The sequence below is a fragment of the Anomaloglossus baeobatrachus genome, chromosome 11 (genome assembly GCF_048569485.1).
Source record: "Anomaloglossus baeobatrachus isolate aAnoBae1 chromosome 11, aAnoBae1.hap1, whole genome shotgun sequence".
Classification (NCBI taxonomy): Eukaryota; Metazoa; Chordata; class Amphibia; order Anura; family Aromobatidae; genus Anomaloglossus; species Anomaloglossus baeobatrachus.
In genome coordinates, this window is record NC_134363.1 from 61,781,400 (window position 1) to 61,799,490 (window position 18,091).

The following is an 18,091-nucleotide window of genomic DNA, read 5'->3' on the forward strand; positions in this document are numbered from 1 at the left end:
TTTCAAAGTTAATTCTGACCCCGACCCAATCGCTGACATATCTTGGCATGGAGTTTCATACTCTCTCAGCGATAGTGAAGCTTCCGCTGGACAAACAGCGTTCACTACAGACGGGGGTGCAGTCTCTCCTTCAAGGCCAGTCACACCCCTTAAGACGCCTCATGCACTTCTTAGCGAAGATGGTAGCAGCAATGGAGGCAGTCCCTTTCGCGCAGTTTCATCTGCGTCCACTGCAATGGGACATTCTCCGCCAATGGGATGGGAAGTCGACGTCCCTAGACAGGAACGTCTCCCTTTCTCAGACGGTCAAGGACTCTCTTCAGTGGTGGCTTCTTCCCACCTCATTGTCAAAAGGAAAGTCCTTCCTACCCCCATCCTGGGCGGTGGTCACGACAGGCGCGAGTCTGTCAGGGTGGGGAGCAGTCTTTCTCCACCACAGGGCTCAGGGTACGTGGACTCAGCAAGAGTCCACCCTTCAGATCAATGTTCTGGAAATCTGGGCAGTGTATCTTGCCCTGCAAGCCTTCCAGCAGTGGCTGGAAGGCAAACAGATCCGAATTCAGTCGGACAACTCCACAGCGGTGGCATACATCAACCACCAAGGCGGAACACGCAGTCGGCAAGCCTCCCAGGCAGTCCGGCGGATTCTGATGTTGGTGGAAGACAGAGCATCCACCATCTCCGCAGTTCACATCCCCGGCGTAGAAAACTGGGAAGCAGACTTCCTCAGTTGCCAGGGTATGGACGCAGGGGAATGGTCTCTGCACCCGGACGTGTTTCAGGAAATCTGTAGCCGCTGGGGGATGCCGGCCGTCGACCTAATGGCGTCTCGGCACAACAACAAGGTCCCGATTTTCATGGCGCGGTCTCACGATCAAAGAGCTCTGGCGGCAGGCGCCTTAGTTCGGGATGGGTCGCAGTTCCAGCTACCCTATGTGTTTACCCCTCTGGCACTGTTGCCCAGAGTGCTACGCAAGATCAGCTCCGATTGCCGCCGCGCCATCCTCGTCGCCCCAGACTGGCCGAGGAGGTCGTGGTACCCGGATCTGTGGCATCTCACGGTCGGCCAACCGTGGGCACTACCAGACCGGCCAGACTTACTGTCCCAAGGGCCGTTTTTCTGTCTGAATTCTACGGCCCTGAACCTGACTGTGTGGCCATTGAGTCCTGGATCCTAGCGTCTTCAGGATTATCTCAAGACGTCATTGCCACCATGAGACGGGCTAGGAAGCCGACGTCTGCCAAGATCTACCACAGGACGTGGAAGATATTCTTATCTTAGTGCTCTGCTCAGGGAGTGTCTCCCTGGCCATTTGCATTGCCTACTTTTCTTTCCTTCCTGCAATCTGGTTTGGAAAAAGGTTTGTCGCTCGGCTCCCTTAAAGGACAAGTCCCAGCGCTGTCTGTATTCTTTCAGAAGCGCCTAGCACGACTTCCTCAGGTACGCACGTTCCTGCAGGGGGTTTGTCACATTGTCCCTCCGTACAAGAGGCCGTTAGACCCATGGGATCTGAACAGGGTACTAATTGCTCTCCAGAAGCCGTCCTTCGAGCCTCTGAGGGATGTTTCACTTTCTCGACTTTCACAGAAAGTGGCCTTTCTGGTAGCGGTCACATCTCTTCGGAGAGTGTCCGAACTAGCAGCGCGGTCAGCCAAAGCTCCCTTCCTGGTGTTTCACCAAGACAAGGTAGTGCTGCGCCCGATTCCGGAGTTTCTCCCTAAGGTGGTATCCCCCTTTCATCTCAATCAGGATATCTCCTTACCTTCCTTTTGTCCTCATCCAGTTCATCGATATGAAATGGATTTGCATTTGTTGGATCTGGTGAGAGCACTCAGAATCTACATTTCCCGCACGGCGCCCCTGCGCCGCTCGGATGCACTCTTTGTACTTGACTCTGGTCAGCGTAAAGGGTCGCAGGCTTCCAAATCCACCCTGGCTCGATGGATCAAGGAACCAATTCTTGAAGCCTACCGTTCTGCTGGGCTTCCGGTTCCATCAGGGCTGAAGGCCCATTCTACCAGAGCCGTGGGTGCGTCCTGGGCATTACGGCACCAGGCTACGGCTCAGCAGGTGTGCCAGGCAGCTACCTGGTCGAGTCTGCACACTTTCACCAAGCATTATCAGGTGCACACCTACGCTTAGGCGGATGCCAGCCTAGGTAGAAGAGTCCTGCAGGCGGCGATTGCCTCCATGTAGGGAAGGGCTGTTTTACGGCCCTAACTTGAGGTATTAATTTACCCACCCAGGGACTGCTTTTGGACGTCCCAATCGTCTGGGTCTGCCAATGGAGCGCCGAAGAAGAAGGGAATTTTGTTACTTACCGTAAATTCCTTTTCTTCTAGCTCCAATTGGGAGACCCAGCACCCGCCCTGTTTCCTTCGGGATTTTTGTTTTTTCGGGTACACATGTTGTTCATGTTGAATGGTTTCAGTTCTCCGATGTTCCTTCGGATTGAATTTGTTTAACCAGTTATTGGCTTTCCTCCTTCTTGCTTTTGCACTAAAACTGAGGAGCCCGTGATCCCACGGGGGGTGTATATGCAGAAGGGGAGGGGCCTTACACTTTTTAGTGTAATACTTTGTGTGGCCTCCGGAGGCAGTAGCTATACACCCCAATCGTCTGGGTCTCCCAATTGGAGCTAGAAGAAAAGGAATTTACGGTAAGTAACAAAATTCCCTTCTTGTGTGGCAAAAGGCTAATTACGGCTTTACTTGTGGATTGATAGGCAGAAGTGTGTCACTGTATTGTATGCATAAACCCAGGTGCGGTGCCATGTGACATTGTCGGACATATACTGCCATTAGTGTGTCACTGCTTTTATGCCTAAACCTAGGTGAAACCGCCAGTATTATCTATTTATCGGCTGTTAGTAGGATTGTTTTGCCAGAAAGGTATCTTGAACATAATATTAGACTATATGGTATGGAAGTTCCTCCCCTAGTCGTTTGGCGTTATGTTTAGACATATGTCTTTAAAATAGAGGCCGATATTTTGTGTCCCCTATTACTGCTTTCCACATGTAAAATTTAGCCGGTTAATTGATATTTTCAGAGGCAAAATTCAATACTTCTTTGCCAGTATGATGAGCCGCTGCACTGTATGAATCAAACCATATATATATATATATATATATATATATATATATATATATATATATATATATATATATATATATATATATATATATATATATATATATATATATATATATATATATATATATATATATTTATATAATAAAAATTTTAAAAAAATTGATGATAACTGCATAGCAGGATATGTATTGCCAAACCTTTCTAACCTGTGACAGTTTTCTTCGGCGCTCCATTGGGAGACCCAGACGATTGGGTGTATAGCTACTGCCTCCGGAGGCCACACAAAGTATTACACTAAAAAGTGTAAGGCCCCTCCCCTTCTGCATATACACCCCCCGTGGGATCACGGGCTCCTCAGTTTTATGCTTTGTGCGAAGGAGGTCAGACATCCACGCATAGCTCCACTGTTTAGTCAGCAGCAGCTGCTGACTATGTCGGATGGAAGAAAAGAGGGCCCATACTAGGGCCCCCAGCATGCTCCCTTCTCACCCCACTTGCGGTTTGTAAGGTTGAGGTACCCATTGCGGGTACGGAGGCTGGAGCCCACATGCTGCTTTCCTTCCCCATCCCCCTGAGGGCTCTGGGTGAAGTGGGATCTTACCGGCCTCCAGGCTCTGAGGCCGGGCTCCATCCACAGACCCGGAGATCCTGCTGGAATGGAGCTGAGTATCGTCAGGGACAAGGCCCTGCAACGTTAAGGTACTCTGTGTCCCCGTACAGACCACGCACACACACACCAGCATGCTGGGTGTGTTAGTGCGCCGGGGACAACAGCGCTGCGCGCTGGGGCTATACTCACTGCAGCTTAGCTGAGTGAGTTAATGTGTGGGAAACTGCCGCGCCGGCCGCTGCTAGAAGCTGCGGCGCGGATGAGACTTGTGGTGCGCCGGGGACTTCCGCGCTGACCGTGCTTTTACGACGGCAGCGCTTATAAATCGAGTCCCCGGCTTTTGCGGCCTAGTTTCGTTTCCTTCCCGCCCCCGGGCCTGCCAGTCAGGGAAGGGGCGGGACGCTGTACAATGGTCAGCACCGAGGGCTGGAGTCTTATTTACATACTCCAGCCCCCTCACTGGGCACAGTGGGACGCCAGTTTCCCGCTCTTTGTCTGGGGCACGCCCACGGCCCGCCCCTCTTCACAGGACGCCGGCAGCCATTCCTGCTTGCAGTCTAAGCTGGAGAACGGACACAGGCTCTGGGAGACCCGGTCAAGGGATTCTGGCGACCACACACCCGCTTAAGCGGGCGGTAAGCAGCACCTTGGTGCTGACCCCACTAGTGCCACAGTGTTTTGTGTACTTTATGCTTGTACCTATATTTGCACTGTACGGTCGCTTCTTGGCTATATACCCCTGGATTGCTCTGAGGAGACAACAGCATGTCGTCCGCAGAAAAGCAAGGGTGCCAAGGCACAGGCTTTCTATGCTGTCTGTACCGCATGTGAGGCTGTTTTACCGGCAGGTTCCACTAACCCCCATTGGGTAGAGTCTCTGCTAGTGGTGTCCCAGAGAGAGCCACCTGTGAAACTGTCCAGAGGACAGAGTTTGCAGTTTTTTGCGGATAAAATGTCTGGGACTATGACCAAGATTCTAGAAACTTTGCAGTCCAGGCCGGTGACTCAGACAATGGGCACTGTTGAACAATGCCCCCCGGTCTCCCTCAGTTGGAACTAATACGTGCTCCAAGGGGGTCCCATACATCCCAGGCTGAAGGCTCTGCACGGACGACAGTCCCAGTCAGCCTAAGCGAGCTCGCTGGGAGAGACCCTCGACTTCACACACTGGTCAGGGTCTCAGCGAGAGGATTCTCTGTATGATGAGGCAGAGGTAGCTGATCAGGATTCTGATCCTGAGACCGCTTTCAATCTGGATGCTCCTAATAGTGACGCCATGGTGAACGATCTCATAGCGTCCATCAATAGACTGGTGGATATTTCTCCCTCAGCCCCTCCAGTGGAGGAGTCAGCTGCGCAGCAGGAGAAATTCCATTTCAGGTATCCCAAGCGTAAATTCAGTACTTTTTGGGCCACTCTGACTTCAGAGAAGCAGTCCAGAAACACCACGCTTATCCAGACAAGCGTTTCTCCACACGTCTTTAGGATACACGTTATCCCTTTCCCCCTGACGTGGTCAAGCGCTGGACCCAGTGTCCAAAGGTGGATCCCCCAATCTCCAGGCTTGCGGCTAGATCCATAGTTGCAGTGGAAGATGGGACTTCACTTAAAGATGCCATTGACAGACAGATGGACCTCTGGTTGAAATCTGTCTATGAAGCTATCGGCGTGTCGTTTGCTCCGGCATTCGCAGCCGTATGGGCGCTCCAAGCTATTTCAGCTGGTCTTGCGCAGGTGGACACCGTCACACGTACATCTGTGCCGCAGATGGCGTCCTTAACCTCGCATATGTTTGCATTGCGACTTACGCTATTAATGCTGTCCTGGACTCTACGAGCCGTACGTCAGTGGCGTCCGCCAACTCCGTGGTTTTTACGCAGAGCCTTGTGGTTAAGGGAATGGAAGGCAGATTCTGCTTCCAAAAAAGTGTTTAACCAGTTTGCCATTATCTGGTGTCAGACTGTTTGGTGAGCGATTGGATGAAATCATTAAACAGTCCAAGGGTAAGGATTCTTCCTTACACCAGCCCAGATCAAACAAAACCCAACAGAGGAAAGGACAGTCGAGGTTTCGGTCCTTTCCAGGCTCGGGCAGGTCCCAGTTTTCCTCGTCCATAAGGACTCAAAAGGCTCAGAGGGGCTCAGATTCCTGGCGGGCTCAATCACGCCCAAAGAAGGCAGCCGGAGGAACCGCTACCAAGGCGGTTTCCTCATGACTTTCAGCCCTCTCTCTCCGCATCCGCGGTCGGTGGCAGACTCTCCCGCTTTGGCGACATTTAGCTGCCACAGGTCAAAAACCGGTGGGTGAGAGACATTTTGTCTCACGTGTACAGGATAGAGTTCTGTGCTCGTCCTCCGGCTCGATTCTTCAGAACTTCCCCACCTCCCGACCGAGCCGATGCTCTTCTGCAGGCAGAAGGAGTGGTAATCCCTGTTCCTCTGCAGGAACAAGGTCACGGTTTTTACTCCAATCTGGTTGTGGTGCCAAAAAAGGACGGCTCTTTCCGTTCCGTTCTGGACCTATAACTGCTCAACACATGAAAACCAGGCGGTTCCGGATGGAATCCCTCCGCTCCGTCATTGCCTCAATGTCTCAAGGAGATTTCCTAGCATCAATAGACATCAGGATGCTTATCTCCACGTGCGATTGCTCCAGAGCACCAGCGTTTGCTACGATTCGTTATAGAAGACGAGCATCTTCAGTTCGTAGCCCTGCCCTTCGGTCTGGCGACAGCCCCACGGGTTTTCACCAAGGTCATGGCAGCAGTGGTAGCAGTCCTGCACTCTCAGGGTCACTCTGTGATCCCTTACTTGGACGATCTACTTCTCAAGGCACCCTCTCAAGAGGCATGCCAACACGGCCTGAACGTTGCGCTGGAGACTCTCCAGAGTTTCGGGTGGATCATCAACTTTTCAAAGTTAATTCTGACCCCGACCCAATCGCTGACATATCTTGGCATGGAGTTTCATACTCTCTCAGCGATAGTGAAGCTTCCGCTGGACAAACAGCGTTCACTACAGACGGGGGTGCAGTCTCTCCTTCAAGGCCAGTCACACCCCTTAAGACGCCTCATGCACTTCTTAGCGAAGATGGTAGCAGCAATGGAGGCAGTCCCTTTCGCGCAGTTTCATCTGCGTCCACTGCAATGGGACATTCTCCGCCAATGGGATGGGAAGTCGACGTCCCTAGACAGGAACGTCTCCCTTTCTCAGACGGTCAAGGACTCTCTTCAGTGGTGGCTTCTTCCCACCTCATTGTCAAAAGGAAAGTCCTTCCTACCCCCATCCTGGGCGGTGGTCACGACAGGCGCGAGTCTGTCAGGGTGGGGAGCAGTCTTTCTCCACCACAGGGCTCAGGGTACGTGGACTCAGCAAGAGTCCACCCTTCAGATCAATATTCTGGAAATCTGGGCAGTGTATCTTGCCCTGCAAGCCTTCCAGCAGTGGCTGGAAGGCAAACAGATCCGAATTCAGTCGGACAACTCCACAGCGGTGGCATACATCAACCACCAAGGCGGAACACGCAGTCGGCAAGCCTCCCAGGCAGTCCGGCGGATTCTGATGTGGGTGGAAGACAGAGCATCCACCATATCCGCAGTTCACATCCCGGGCGTAGAAAACTGGGAAGCAGACTTCCTCAGTCGCCAGGGTATGGACGCAGGGGAATAGTCTCTGCACCCGGACGTGTTTCAGGAAATCTGTAGCTGCTGGGGGATGCCGGACGTCGACCTAATGGCGTCTCGGCACAACAACAAGGTCCCGATTTTCATGGCGCGGTCTCACGATCAAAGAGCTCTGGCGGCAGGCGCCTTAGTTCGGGATGGGTCGCAGTTCCAGCTACCCTATGTGTTTCCCCCTCTGGCACTGTTGCCCAGAGTGCTACGCAAGATCAGCTCCGATTGCCGCCGCGCCCTCCTCGTCGCCCCAGACTGGCCGAGGAGGTCGTGGTACCCGGATCTGTGGCATCTCACGGTCGGCCAACCGTGGGCACTACCAGACCGGCCAGACTTACTGTCCCAAGGGCCGTTTTTCTGTCTGAATTCTACGGCCCTGAACCTGACTGTGTGGCCATTGAGTCCTGGATCCTAGCGTCTTCAGGATTATCTCAAGACGTCATTGCCACCATGAGACGGACTAGGAAGCCGACGTCTGCCAAGATCTACCACAGGACGTGGAAGATATTCTTATCTTAGTGCTCTGCTCGGGGAGTGTCTCCCTGGCCATTTGCATTGCCTACTTTTCTTTCCTTCCTGCAATCTGGTTTGGAAAAAGGTTTGTCGCTAGGCTCCCTTAAAGGACAAGTCCCAGCGCTGTCTGTATTCTTTCAGAAGCGCCTAGCACGACTTCCTCAGGTACGCACGTTCCTGCAGGGGGTTTGTCACATTGTCCCTCCGTACAAGAGGCCGTTAGACCCATGGGATCTGAACAGGGTACTAATTGCTCTCCAGAAGCCGTCCTTCGAGCCTCTGAGGGATGTTTCACTTTCTCGACTTTCACAGAAAGTGGCCTTTCTGGTAGCGGTCACATCTCTTCGGAGAGTGTCCGAACTAGCAGCGCGGTCAGCCAAAGCTCCCTTCCTGGTGTTTCACCAAGACAAGGTAGTGTTGCGCCCGATTCCGGAGTTTCTCCCTAAGGTGGTATCCCCCTTTCATCTCAATCAGGATATCTCCTTACCTTCCTTTTGTCCTCATCCAGTTCATCGATATGAAATGGATTTGCATTTGTTGGATCTGGTGAGAGCACTCAGAATCTACATTCCCGCACGGCGCCCCTGCGCCGCTCGGATGCACTCTTTGTACTTGACTCTGGTCAGCGTAAAGGGTCGCAGGCTTCCAAATCCACCCTGGCTCGATGGATCAAGGAACCAATTCTTGAAGCCTACCGTTCTGCTGGGCTTCCGGTTCCATCAGGGCTGAAGGCCCATTCTACCAGAGCCGTGGGTGCGTCCTGGGCATTACGGCACCAGGCTACGGCTCAGCAGGTGTGCCAGGCAGCTACCTGGTCGAGTCTGCACACTTTCACCAAGCATTATTAGGTGCATACCTACCCTTAGGCGGATGCCAGCCTAGGTAGAAGAGTCCTGCAGGCGGCGGTTGCCTCCATGTAGGGAAGGGCTGTTTTACGGCCCTAACTTGAGGTATTAATTTACCCACCCAGGGACTGCTTTTGGACGTCCCAATCGTCTGGGTCTCCCAATGGAGCGCCGAAGAAGAAGGGAATTTTGTTACTTACCGTAAATTCCTTTTCTTCTAGCTCCAATTGGGAGACCCAGCACCCGCCCTGTTTCCTTCGGGATTTTTGGTTTTTTCGGGTACACATGTTGTTCATGTTGAATGGTTTCAGTTCTCCGATGTTCCTTCGGATTGAATTTGTTTAACCAGTTATTGGCTTTCCTCCTTCTTGCTTTTGCACTAAAACTGAGGAGCCCGTGATCCCACGGGGGGTGTATATGCAGAAGGGGAGGGGCCTTACACTTTTTAGCAGGGCTGTGGAGTCGGTAAGCCAAACCTTCGACTCCGACTCCGACTCCTCAAATTCTCTTGCACCGACTCCGGCTCCGACTCCGACTCCGGCTCCGACTCCGGCTCCTACATATATTGCTTCTAGTTAGGTGAAAAATTTATTGTAGTACATGAATATGTGTATGTGAACATCAGACATTTAATAATTTTTATGATACAATAATCAAGATATTTGGATAGAACATAAAATATATTTATTGGAATACAACTTTAGAACACAAAAAACTGTAATAAATTGTAAATATGTAATACACTATGTAATATACAGTAGATTACATATATATCTTGTGTGTGTATGTACACTGTATATATATATATATATATATATATATATATATATATATATATATATTTTACATATTTACAATTTATTAGTTTTTTGTGTTCTAAAGTTGTATTCCAATAAATATTTTATGTTCTATCCAAATATCTTGATTATTGTATCATAAAAACAATTAAATGTCTGATGTTCACATTGTACTACAATAAATTTTTCACTTAAATATAAGCATTATACTAAATGTTATTATTTAGTAAAATATTCAGCACATTCTGCATTGCACTCCTGTCCCCAATTTATTATATATTTTAGGAGTCGGAGTCGGTGCATTTTATACCGACTCCGACTCCACCAAAATGAGCTCCGACTCCGACTCCACGACTCCGACTCCGACTCCACAGCCCTGCTTTTTAGTGTAATACTTTGTGTGGCCTCCGGAGGCAGTAGCTATACACCCAATCGTCTGGGTCTCCCAATTGGAGCTAGAAGAAAAGGAATTTACGGTAAGTAACAAAATTCCCTTCTTTTGGATGTAACATAATCTCCTTTGTGGTGTGGTGTTTGTTTGAATAAAAAATGATGGAATGAAAAAACCTTTTGAATTTATTTCTTAGCGTTTCTTCAAAATACCCAGGTAGTTTACCTAAGGGTGCTTTCTGTGATATAGTTGCGTCTTTGAAGGCTAATTTAATATGTTTTTGGACCTTGTGTGTTTCTACCTTTCTACAGTCCGGTCTGCAGCTAGGACTGTCCCTCAATTCCCTCAAGGGACAAGTCTCGGCTCTGTCAGCGTTGTTCCAGCGGCGTTTCGCCCGGCTGGCCCTAGATGCGCACCTTTATACTGGGCGCATCTCACATCATTCCGCCTTACCGGCAGCCTCTGGATCCCTGAGACCTTAATCTGGTCCTCACGGCCTTACAGAAACCCCCCCTTTGAGCCTCTTAGGGAGGTTTCGTTGTTTCGTCTTTCACAGAAAGTGGTCTTTCTGGCGGCCATAATTTCTCTCAGGAGAGTGTCTGATTTGACTGTGCTCTCTTCGGAGTCACCCTTTTTGGTCTTTCACCAAGACAAGGTGGTTCTCCGTCCGACTCCGGGCCTTCTCCCTAAGGTGGTGTCTCCTTTCCACCTTAACCAGGACATTTCATTGTCTTCCCTTTGTTCGGCCCCTGTGCATTTGCTTTGAGAAAGCGTTGCATGCTTTAGATTTGGTGCGGACGCTCCGGATCTATGTGTCACGCACCGCTGTTCTTAGGCGGTGCACCCCTTTTTTTGTGCTGACCACAGGTCCGCGCAAGGGTCTCTCGGCTTCTAAACCGACCCTAGCTCGTTGGATTAGGTCGGCCATATCCGATGCCTACCAATGTTCTCAGGTGCCTCCCCCGCCGGGGATTAAGGCGCACTCGACCAGAGCTGTCGGTGCCTCTTGGGCTACGGCTCAGCAGGTCGGTCAGGCTGCCACTTGGTCTAGTCTGCACAACCTTTCGAAGCACTACCAAGTGCATGCTCATGCTTCGGCAGATGCGAGCTTGGGCAGACGCATCCTTCGGACGGCTGTCGCCCATTTGTGAAGTTAGGTTTTGCCTACTTCTCAGTTTCTGTTTATTTCCCACCCATGGACTGCTTTGAGACGTCCCATGGTCTGGGTCTCCCATAAGGAACGATGAAGAAAAAGAGAATTTTGTTTACTTACCGTAAATTCTTTTTCTTATAGTTCCGACATGGGAGACCCAGCACCCTCCCTGTTGCCTGTTGGCAGCTTTCTTGTTCCGTGTGTTTTCACCGGCTGTTGTTGTAGACAGAGGTTCCGGTTATTCCGGGTTTTACTCTATCTCTACTTATGGGTGGATGTCCTCCTTCAGCTTTTGCACTAAACTGGTTGGATTTGTCATCCGGGGAGTGTATATGCTCGGAGGGAGGAGCTACACTTTTAGTGTAGTACTTTGTGTGTCCTCCGGAGGCAGAAGCTATACACCCATGGTCTGGGTCTCCCATGTCGGAACTATAAGAAAAAGAATTTACGGTAAGTAAACAAAATTCTCTTTTTTCCGTGGTGCAATAATATCGGTGGCCATCGAGGTGCCGCCCACCCTCTTTACTGCGCCGTGAGACAATCTGTTGCCCTGTCTGCTGTCAGCCTGCTGAACGCCGGACTTCACAGGAGATCAGTAATTGTTCTATATGCTGAAGTATACAGTACAATCAATCAGAGGTTAATGCCAAAAAATAAATTCAATAAAATGAAGAGGAACCGATCAGGTCCCAGATGCCCCCAGAACCACCAGCAGATGTGTACCTATCTAAATTCCCCGGTCCCTTTTATTACATTGCGCACATACACTGATCTTTAGAAGTATTTCTAAGGTCCATTTATGATATGCAAATAACCCCCTTGAGTAGTCAATGGAGGGTTAGTTCCCCAGACTAGTCACTGCACCTAACATGTTATCACACATCTTTGGGCGTAATAACGTGACTTACAAGAGCCGGTGTAATTGCCAGCGCTATGCAAAGCTTGCACACGCACTTGTGTTTTTATTTTATTTATTTTTATTTTTTTGTTTCCCCCCCCCCCCCACACACCATCTAGCTTCTGAAGCCGGGTGGACGCGTCCCAGGTTCAGGGACTCCACTGTGCATGACTGGAAGTCTTCAGAAAGTTTCTCACTAATAATAATAAAAATGTTTTTTCTTCATCGTTCCTTATGGGAGACCCAGACCATGGGTGTATAGCTTCTGCCTCCGGAGGACACAAAGTACTACACTAAAAATTGTAGCTCCTCCCTCCTAGCATATACACCCCCTGGTAGCCAGTCCTAGCCAGTTCAATGCTTTGTGTTCAGGAGGTCACACATCCACACATGCATCCTCATCTGATTTTTCATTTAAAAGAGTGGGCTCTGCATCCGGCAGTGTTTCGGTCAATCTGCCGCAAGTAGGGCTCTCCGGACGTGGACCTTCGCTCCACGATCCTCAGGCTTTTGCAGCAGACGCACTGGTTCGAGATTGGTCCCAGCTTCGTCTGTCTTACGTGTTTCACCCTCTAGCTCTTGCCCAGAGTCCTGCGCAAGATCAGAATGGAGGGCCATCGGGTCATTCTCATTGCTCCAGACTGACCCAGGCGAGCTCGGTACCCTGACCTGCTCCATCTGTCCGTAGAGGTGCCATGGCATCTCCCGGACTGTCCGGACCTTCTCTCACAAGGTCCGTCTTTCCGCCAGAATCCTGCGGCTCTCAGATTGACGGCGTGGCTTTTGAGTCCTGGATCTTGACGACTTCTGGTATCCCTCCTGAAGTCATCTCCACTATGACTCGGGCTCGGAAGTAGCCTTTGGCCTTTTTTTTTTTTTTTTTTTCTTCGGCGCTCCATTGGGAGACCCAGACGATTGGGTGTATAGCACTGCCACCGGAGGCCACACAAAGCATTACACTAAAAAGTGTAAGGCCCCTCCCCTTCTGGCTATACACCCCCAGTGGGATCACTGGCTGCTCAGTTTTCAAGCTTTGTGCGAAGGAGGTCAGACATCCACGCATAGCTCCACTGTTTAGTCAGCAGTAGCTGCTGACTATATCGGATGGAAGAAAAGAGGCCCCATACTAGGGCCCCCAGCATGCTCCCTTCTCACCCCATTCTTATTGGCGGTGTTTGTTAAGGTTGAGGTACCCATTGTGGGTACGGAGGCTGGAGCCCACATGCTGCTTTCCTTCCCCATCCCCCTGAGGGCTCTGAGGAAGTGGGATCTTACCGGCCCCCAAGCCCTGAGGCCGGGCTCCATCCACAGACCCGTAGAACATGCTGGATACGGAGCTGGGTACCGTTCAGGGACAAGGCCCTGCGACTTTCAGGTACTCTGTGTCCCCGTAGGGACAGGCCGCGCACACTCCAGACTTGCTGGGTGTGCTAGTGCGCCGGGGACAGTAGCGCTGCGCGCTGGGGTTACAGTCACTGCAGTTTCTCTGAGGGACTTTATGTATTGGGGACTACCGCGCCGGCCGCCCCTGGAGCGGCGGCGCGGCTGAGACTTGTGGTGCGCCGGGGACTTAGCGCCGACCGTGCTTTTACGACGGCGGCGCTTTTAAATCTAGTCCCCGGCTTTTGCTGCCTAGCTCCGCTTCGTTCCCGCCCCCACCCTGTCAATCAGGGCAAGGGAGAGACGGTGTACGTTAGTCAGCGCCGAGGGCTGGAGTCTGATTTACATACTCCAGCCCTCTCACTGGGCACAGTGGGACGCCAGTTCCCGCTCTTTGTCTGCACACGCCCAGGGCCCGCCCTTCTCCACAGGACGCCGGCAGCCATTCCTACATGCAGTCTGGCTGGAGAACGGACACAGGCTCTGGGAGACCCAGACAAGGGATTTCTGGCGACCACACACCCGCGTTAAGCGGGCGGTAAGCAGCACATTAGTGCTGGCCCCACTAGTGCCACAGTGTTATATTGGTGTATTTTTTTCTCTATACCATTTATATATATATATATTGCACTGTAAGGTCGCTTCTTGGCTGTATACCCTATATTGCTCTGAGGAGACGACAACATGTCATCCGCAAAACGCAAGGGTGCCAAGACACAGGCTGTATACGCTGCTTGTGCCGCTTGTGGGGCTGATCTGCCGGCAGGTTCCAAAGACCCCCATTGTGTGCAATGTTCGGTTCCCTGTGCCACTTCGTCAGCCGGAGTCTATGGTGGTAGTGGCCCAGGCAGAGTCACCGGTGAACCCTGTCCCGGTGACTGGGACAGAGTTTGCAGTTTTTGCTGACAAGATGTCTGTCACTATGACAAAAATCCTAGAGACCTTGCAGGCCAGGCCGGTCACTCAGACCATGGACACTGCTGCGTCAATGTTCCCCGGTCCCCCTCAGTTGGAGTTAATCCGTGCTTCAAGGGGGTCCCAGGCATCTCAGGCTGAAGGCTCTGACTCAGATGACAGTCCCAGGCAGCCTAAGCGAGCTCGCTGGGAGAGACCCTGCACGTCATCACGCGGATCAGGGTCTCAGCGAGAAGACTCTCTGCGGGATGAGACAGAGGAGGGTGATCAGGAGTCTAATCCTGACACCGCTCTCAATCTGGATACTCCTGATGGTGACGCCATGGTAAATGACCTTATAGCGGCCATCAATAGACTGTTGGATATTTCTCCCCCAGCCCCTTCAGCAGAAGAGGCAGCTGCAGAGCAGGAGAAGTTCCATTTCAGGTATCCCAAGCGTAAACTGAGTACTTTTCTGGACCACGCTGACTTCAGAGAATCAGTCCAGAAACACCAGGCTTATCCAGACAAGCGTTTCTCCAAACGTCTTAAGGATACACGTTATCCCTTTCCCCCTGACGTGGTCAAACGCTGGACCCAGTGTCCAAAGGTGGATCCCCCAATCTCCAGGCTTGCGGCTAGATCCATAGTTGCAGTGGAGGATGGGGCTTCCCTTAAAGATGCCAATGACAGACAGATGGACCTTTGGTTGAAATCTGTCTATGAAGCTATCGGCGCGTCATTTGCTCCAGCATTTGCGGCCGTGTGGGCACTCCAAGCCATTTCAGCTGGTCTGGCACAGGTGGACTCTATCATACGTCCAGCAGTGCCGCAAGTGAAGTCCTTAACTTCGCAAATGTCTGCGTTTGCGACCTATGCTATCAACGCTGTCCTGGACTCTACGAGCCGTACCTCAATGGCGTCTGCCAACTCGGTGGTTTTGCGCAGAGCCTTGTGGTTAAAGGAATGGAAAGCGGATTCTGCTTCCAAAAAATGTTTAACCAGCTTGCCACTATCTGTAGACAGACTGTTTGGTGAGCAATTGGCTGAAATCATTAAACAGTCCAAGGGTAAAGACTCCTCCTTACCCCAGCCCAGATCAAGCAAACCTCAACAAAGGAGGTGGCAGTCGAGGTTTCGGTCCTTTCGAGGCTCTGGCAAGGCCCAATTCTCCTCGTCCAAAGGGACTCAGAAAGAGCAAAAGGGCTCAGATTCCTGGCGGGCTCACTCACGCCCCAAGAAAGCAACCGGAGGAACCGCTTCCAAGGCGGCTGCCTCATGACTTTCGGCCTCCTCCCTCCGCATCCTCGGTCGGTGGCAGGCTCTCCCGCTTTTGCGACATTTGGCTGCCACAGGTCAAGGACCGGTGGGTAACAGACATTTTGTCTCACGGGTACAGGATAGAGTTCAGTTCTCGTCCTCCGCCTCGGTTCTTCAGAACTTCCCCACATCCCGACCGAGCAGAGGCTCTTCTGCAGGCGGTGGGCTCACTAAGAGCAGAAGGAGTGGTGATCCCTGTTCCTCTTCAGGAACAAGGGCAAGGTTTTTACTCCAATCTCTTCGTGGTTCCAAAAAAGGACGGCTCGTTCCGTCCTGTTCTGGACCTAAAGCTGCTCAACAAGCATGTGAACGCCAGGCGGTTCCGGATGGAATCCCTCCGCTCTGTCATTGCCTCAATGTCTCAAGGAGATTTCCTTGCATCAATAGACATCAAGGATGCTTATCTCCACGTGCCGATTGCTACAGAGCACCAACGTTTTCTACGTTTTGTGATAGGTCACGAACATCTCCAGTTCGTAGCTCTGCCATTTGGTCTGGCGACAGCCCCACGGGTTTTCACCAAGGTCATGGCGGCAGTGGTAGCAGTCTTGCACTCCCAGGGACACTCGGTGATCCCTTACTTGGACGATCTACTTGTCAAAGCACCCTCTCAAGAGGCGTGCCAACACAGCCTGAATGTTGCGCTGGAGACTCTCCAGACTTTCGGGTGGATCATCAACTTTTCAAAGTCAAATCTGTCACCGACTCAATCACTAACGTATCTTGGCATGGAGTTTCATACTCTGCCAGCGATAGTGAAGCTTCCGATGGACAAGCAGCGGTCACTACAGACAGGGGTACAGTCTCTCCTTCACGGTCAGTCGCACTCCTTAAGGCGCCTCATGCACTTCCTAGGGAAGATGGTGGCAGCAATGGAAGCAGTCCCGTTTGCACAGTTTCATCTGCGCCCACTTCAATGGGACATTCTCCGCCAATGGGACGGGAAGTCAACTTCCCTGGACAGGAAAGTCTCCCTTTCACAGACGGCCAAGGACTCTCTGCAATGGTGGCTTCTTCCCACCTCATTATCACAGGGAAGATCATTCCTGCCCCCATCCTGGGCAGTGGTCACGGCAGACGCAAGTCTGTCAGGGTGGGGAGCAGTTTTTCTCCACCACAGGGCTCAAGGGACGTGGACTCAGCAGGAGTCCACCCTTCAGATCAATGTTCTGGAAATCAGGGCAGTGTATCTAGCCCTACTAGCCTTCCAGCAGTGGCTAGAAGGGAAGCAGATCCGAATTCAATCGGACAACTCCACAGCGGTGGCATACATCAACCACCAGGGAGGGACACGCAGTCGGCAAGCCTTCCAGGAAGTCCGGCGGATTCTGCTGTGGGTGGAGGACAGAGCATCCACCATATCAGCAGTTCACATCCCGGGCGTAGAAAACTGGGAAGCAGACTTCCTCAGTCGCCAGGGTATGGACGCAGGGGAATGGTCCCTTCATCCGGACGTGTTTCAGGAAATCTGTCGCCGCTGGGGGGTGCCGGACGTCGGCCTAATGGCGTCGCGGCACAACAACAAGGTCCCGACGTTCATAGCGCGGTCTCGCGATCAAAGAGCTCTGGCGGCAGACGCCTTAGTGCAAGATTGGTCGCAGTTCCGGCCCCCTTATGTGTTCCCACCACTGGCACTCTTGCCCAGAGTGCTACGCAAGATCAGATCCGATTGCAGCCGCGTCATACTCGTCGCCCCAGACTGGCCGAGGAGGTCGTGGTACCCGGATCTGTGGCATCTCACGGTCGGCCAACCGTGGGCACTACCAGACCGACCAGACTTACTGTCCCAAGGGCCGTTTTTCCATCGGAATTCTGCGGCCCTGAACCTGACTGTGTGGCCATTGAGTCCTGGATCCTAGCGTCTTCAGGATTATCCCAAGGAGTCGTTGCCACCATGAGACAGGCTAGGAAGTCCACTTCTGCTAAGATCTACCACAGAACGTGGAGGATTTTCTTATCCTGGTGCTCTGCACAAGGAGTATCCCCCTGGCCATTCGCGTTACCTACTTTTCTTTCCTTCCTGCAATCTGGGTTGGAAAAGGGCTTGTCGCTCGGCTCCCTTAAAGGGCAAGTCTCGGCACTATCCGTGTTTTTTCAGAAGCGTCTAGCACGAATTTCTCAGGTGCGCACGTTCCTGCAGGGGGTTTGTCATATCGTCCCTCCGTACAAGCGGCCGTTAGATCCATGGGATCTAAACAGGGTACTAGTTGCTCTCCAGAAGCCGCCCTTCGAGCCTCTGAGGGATGTTTCACTTTCTCGTCTCTCACAGAAAGTGGTCTTTCTAGTGGCGGTCACGTCTCTTCGGAGAGTGTCTGAGCTAGCAGCGCTGTCATCCAAGGCTCCCTTCCTGGTGTTCCACCAGGACAAGGTAGTGCTGCGCCCCATTCAGGAGTTTCTCCCTAAGGTGGTATCCTCTTTTCATCTTAATCAGGATATCTCCTTGCCTTCCTTTTGTCCTCATCCAGTTCTTCGGTATGAAAAGGATTTACATTTGTTAGATCTGGTGAGAGCACTCAGAATC

General features: G+C 51.7%; 1 protein-coding gene across 1 annotated transcript in view; it reads left to right on the forward strand.

The window, feature by feature from the left end:
• The window catches only part of KMT5C (lysine methyltransferase 5C), an 84,132-nt gene that overhangs the window by 20,897 nt on the left and 45,144 nt on the right, over positions 1-18,091 (forward strand). The window lies entirely within an intron of this gene.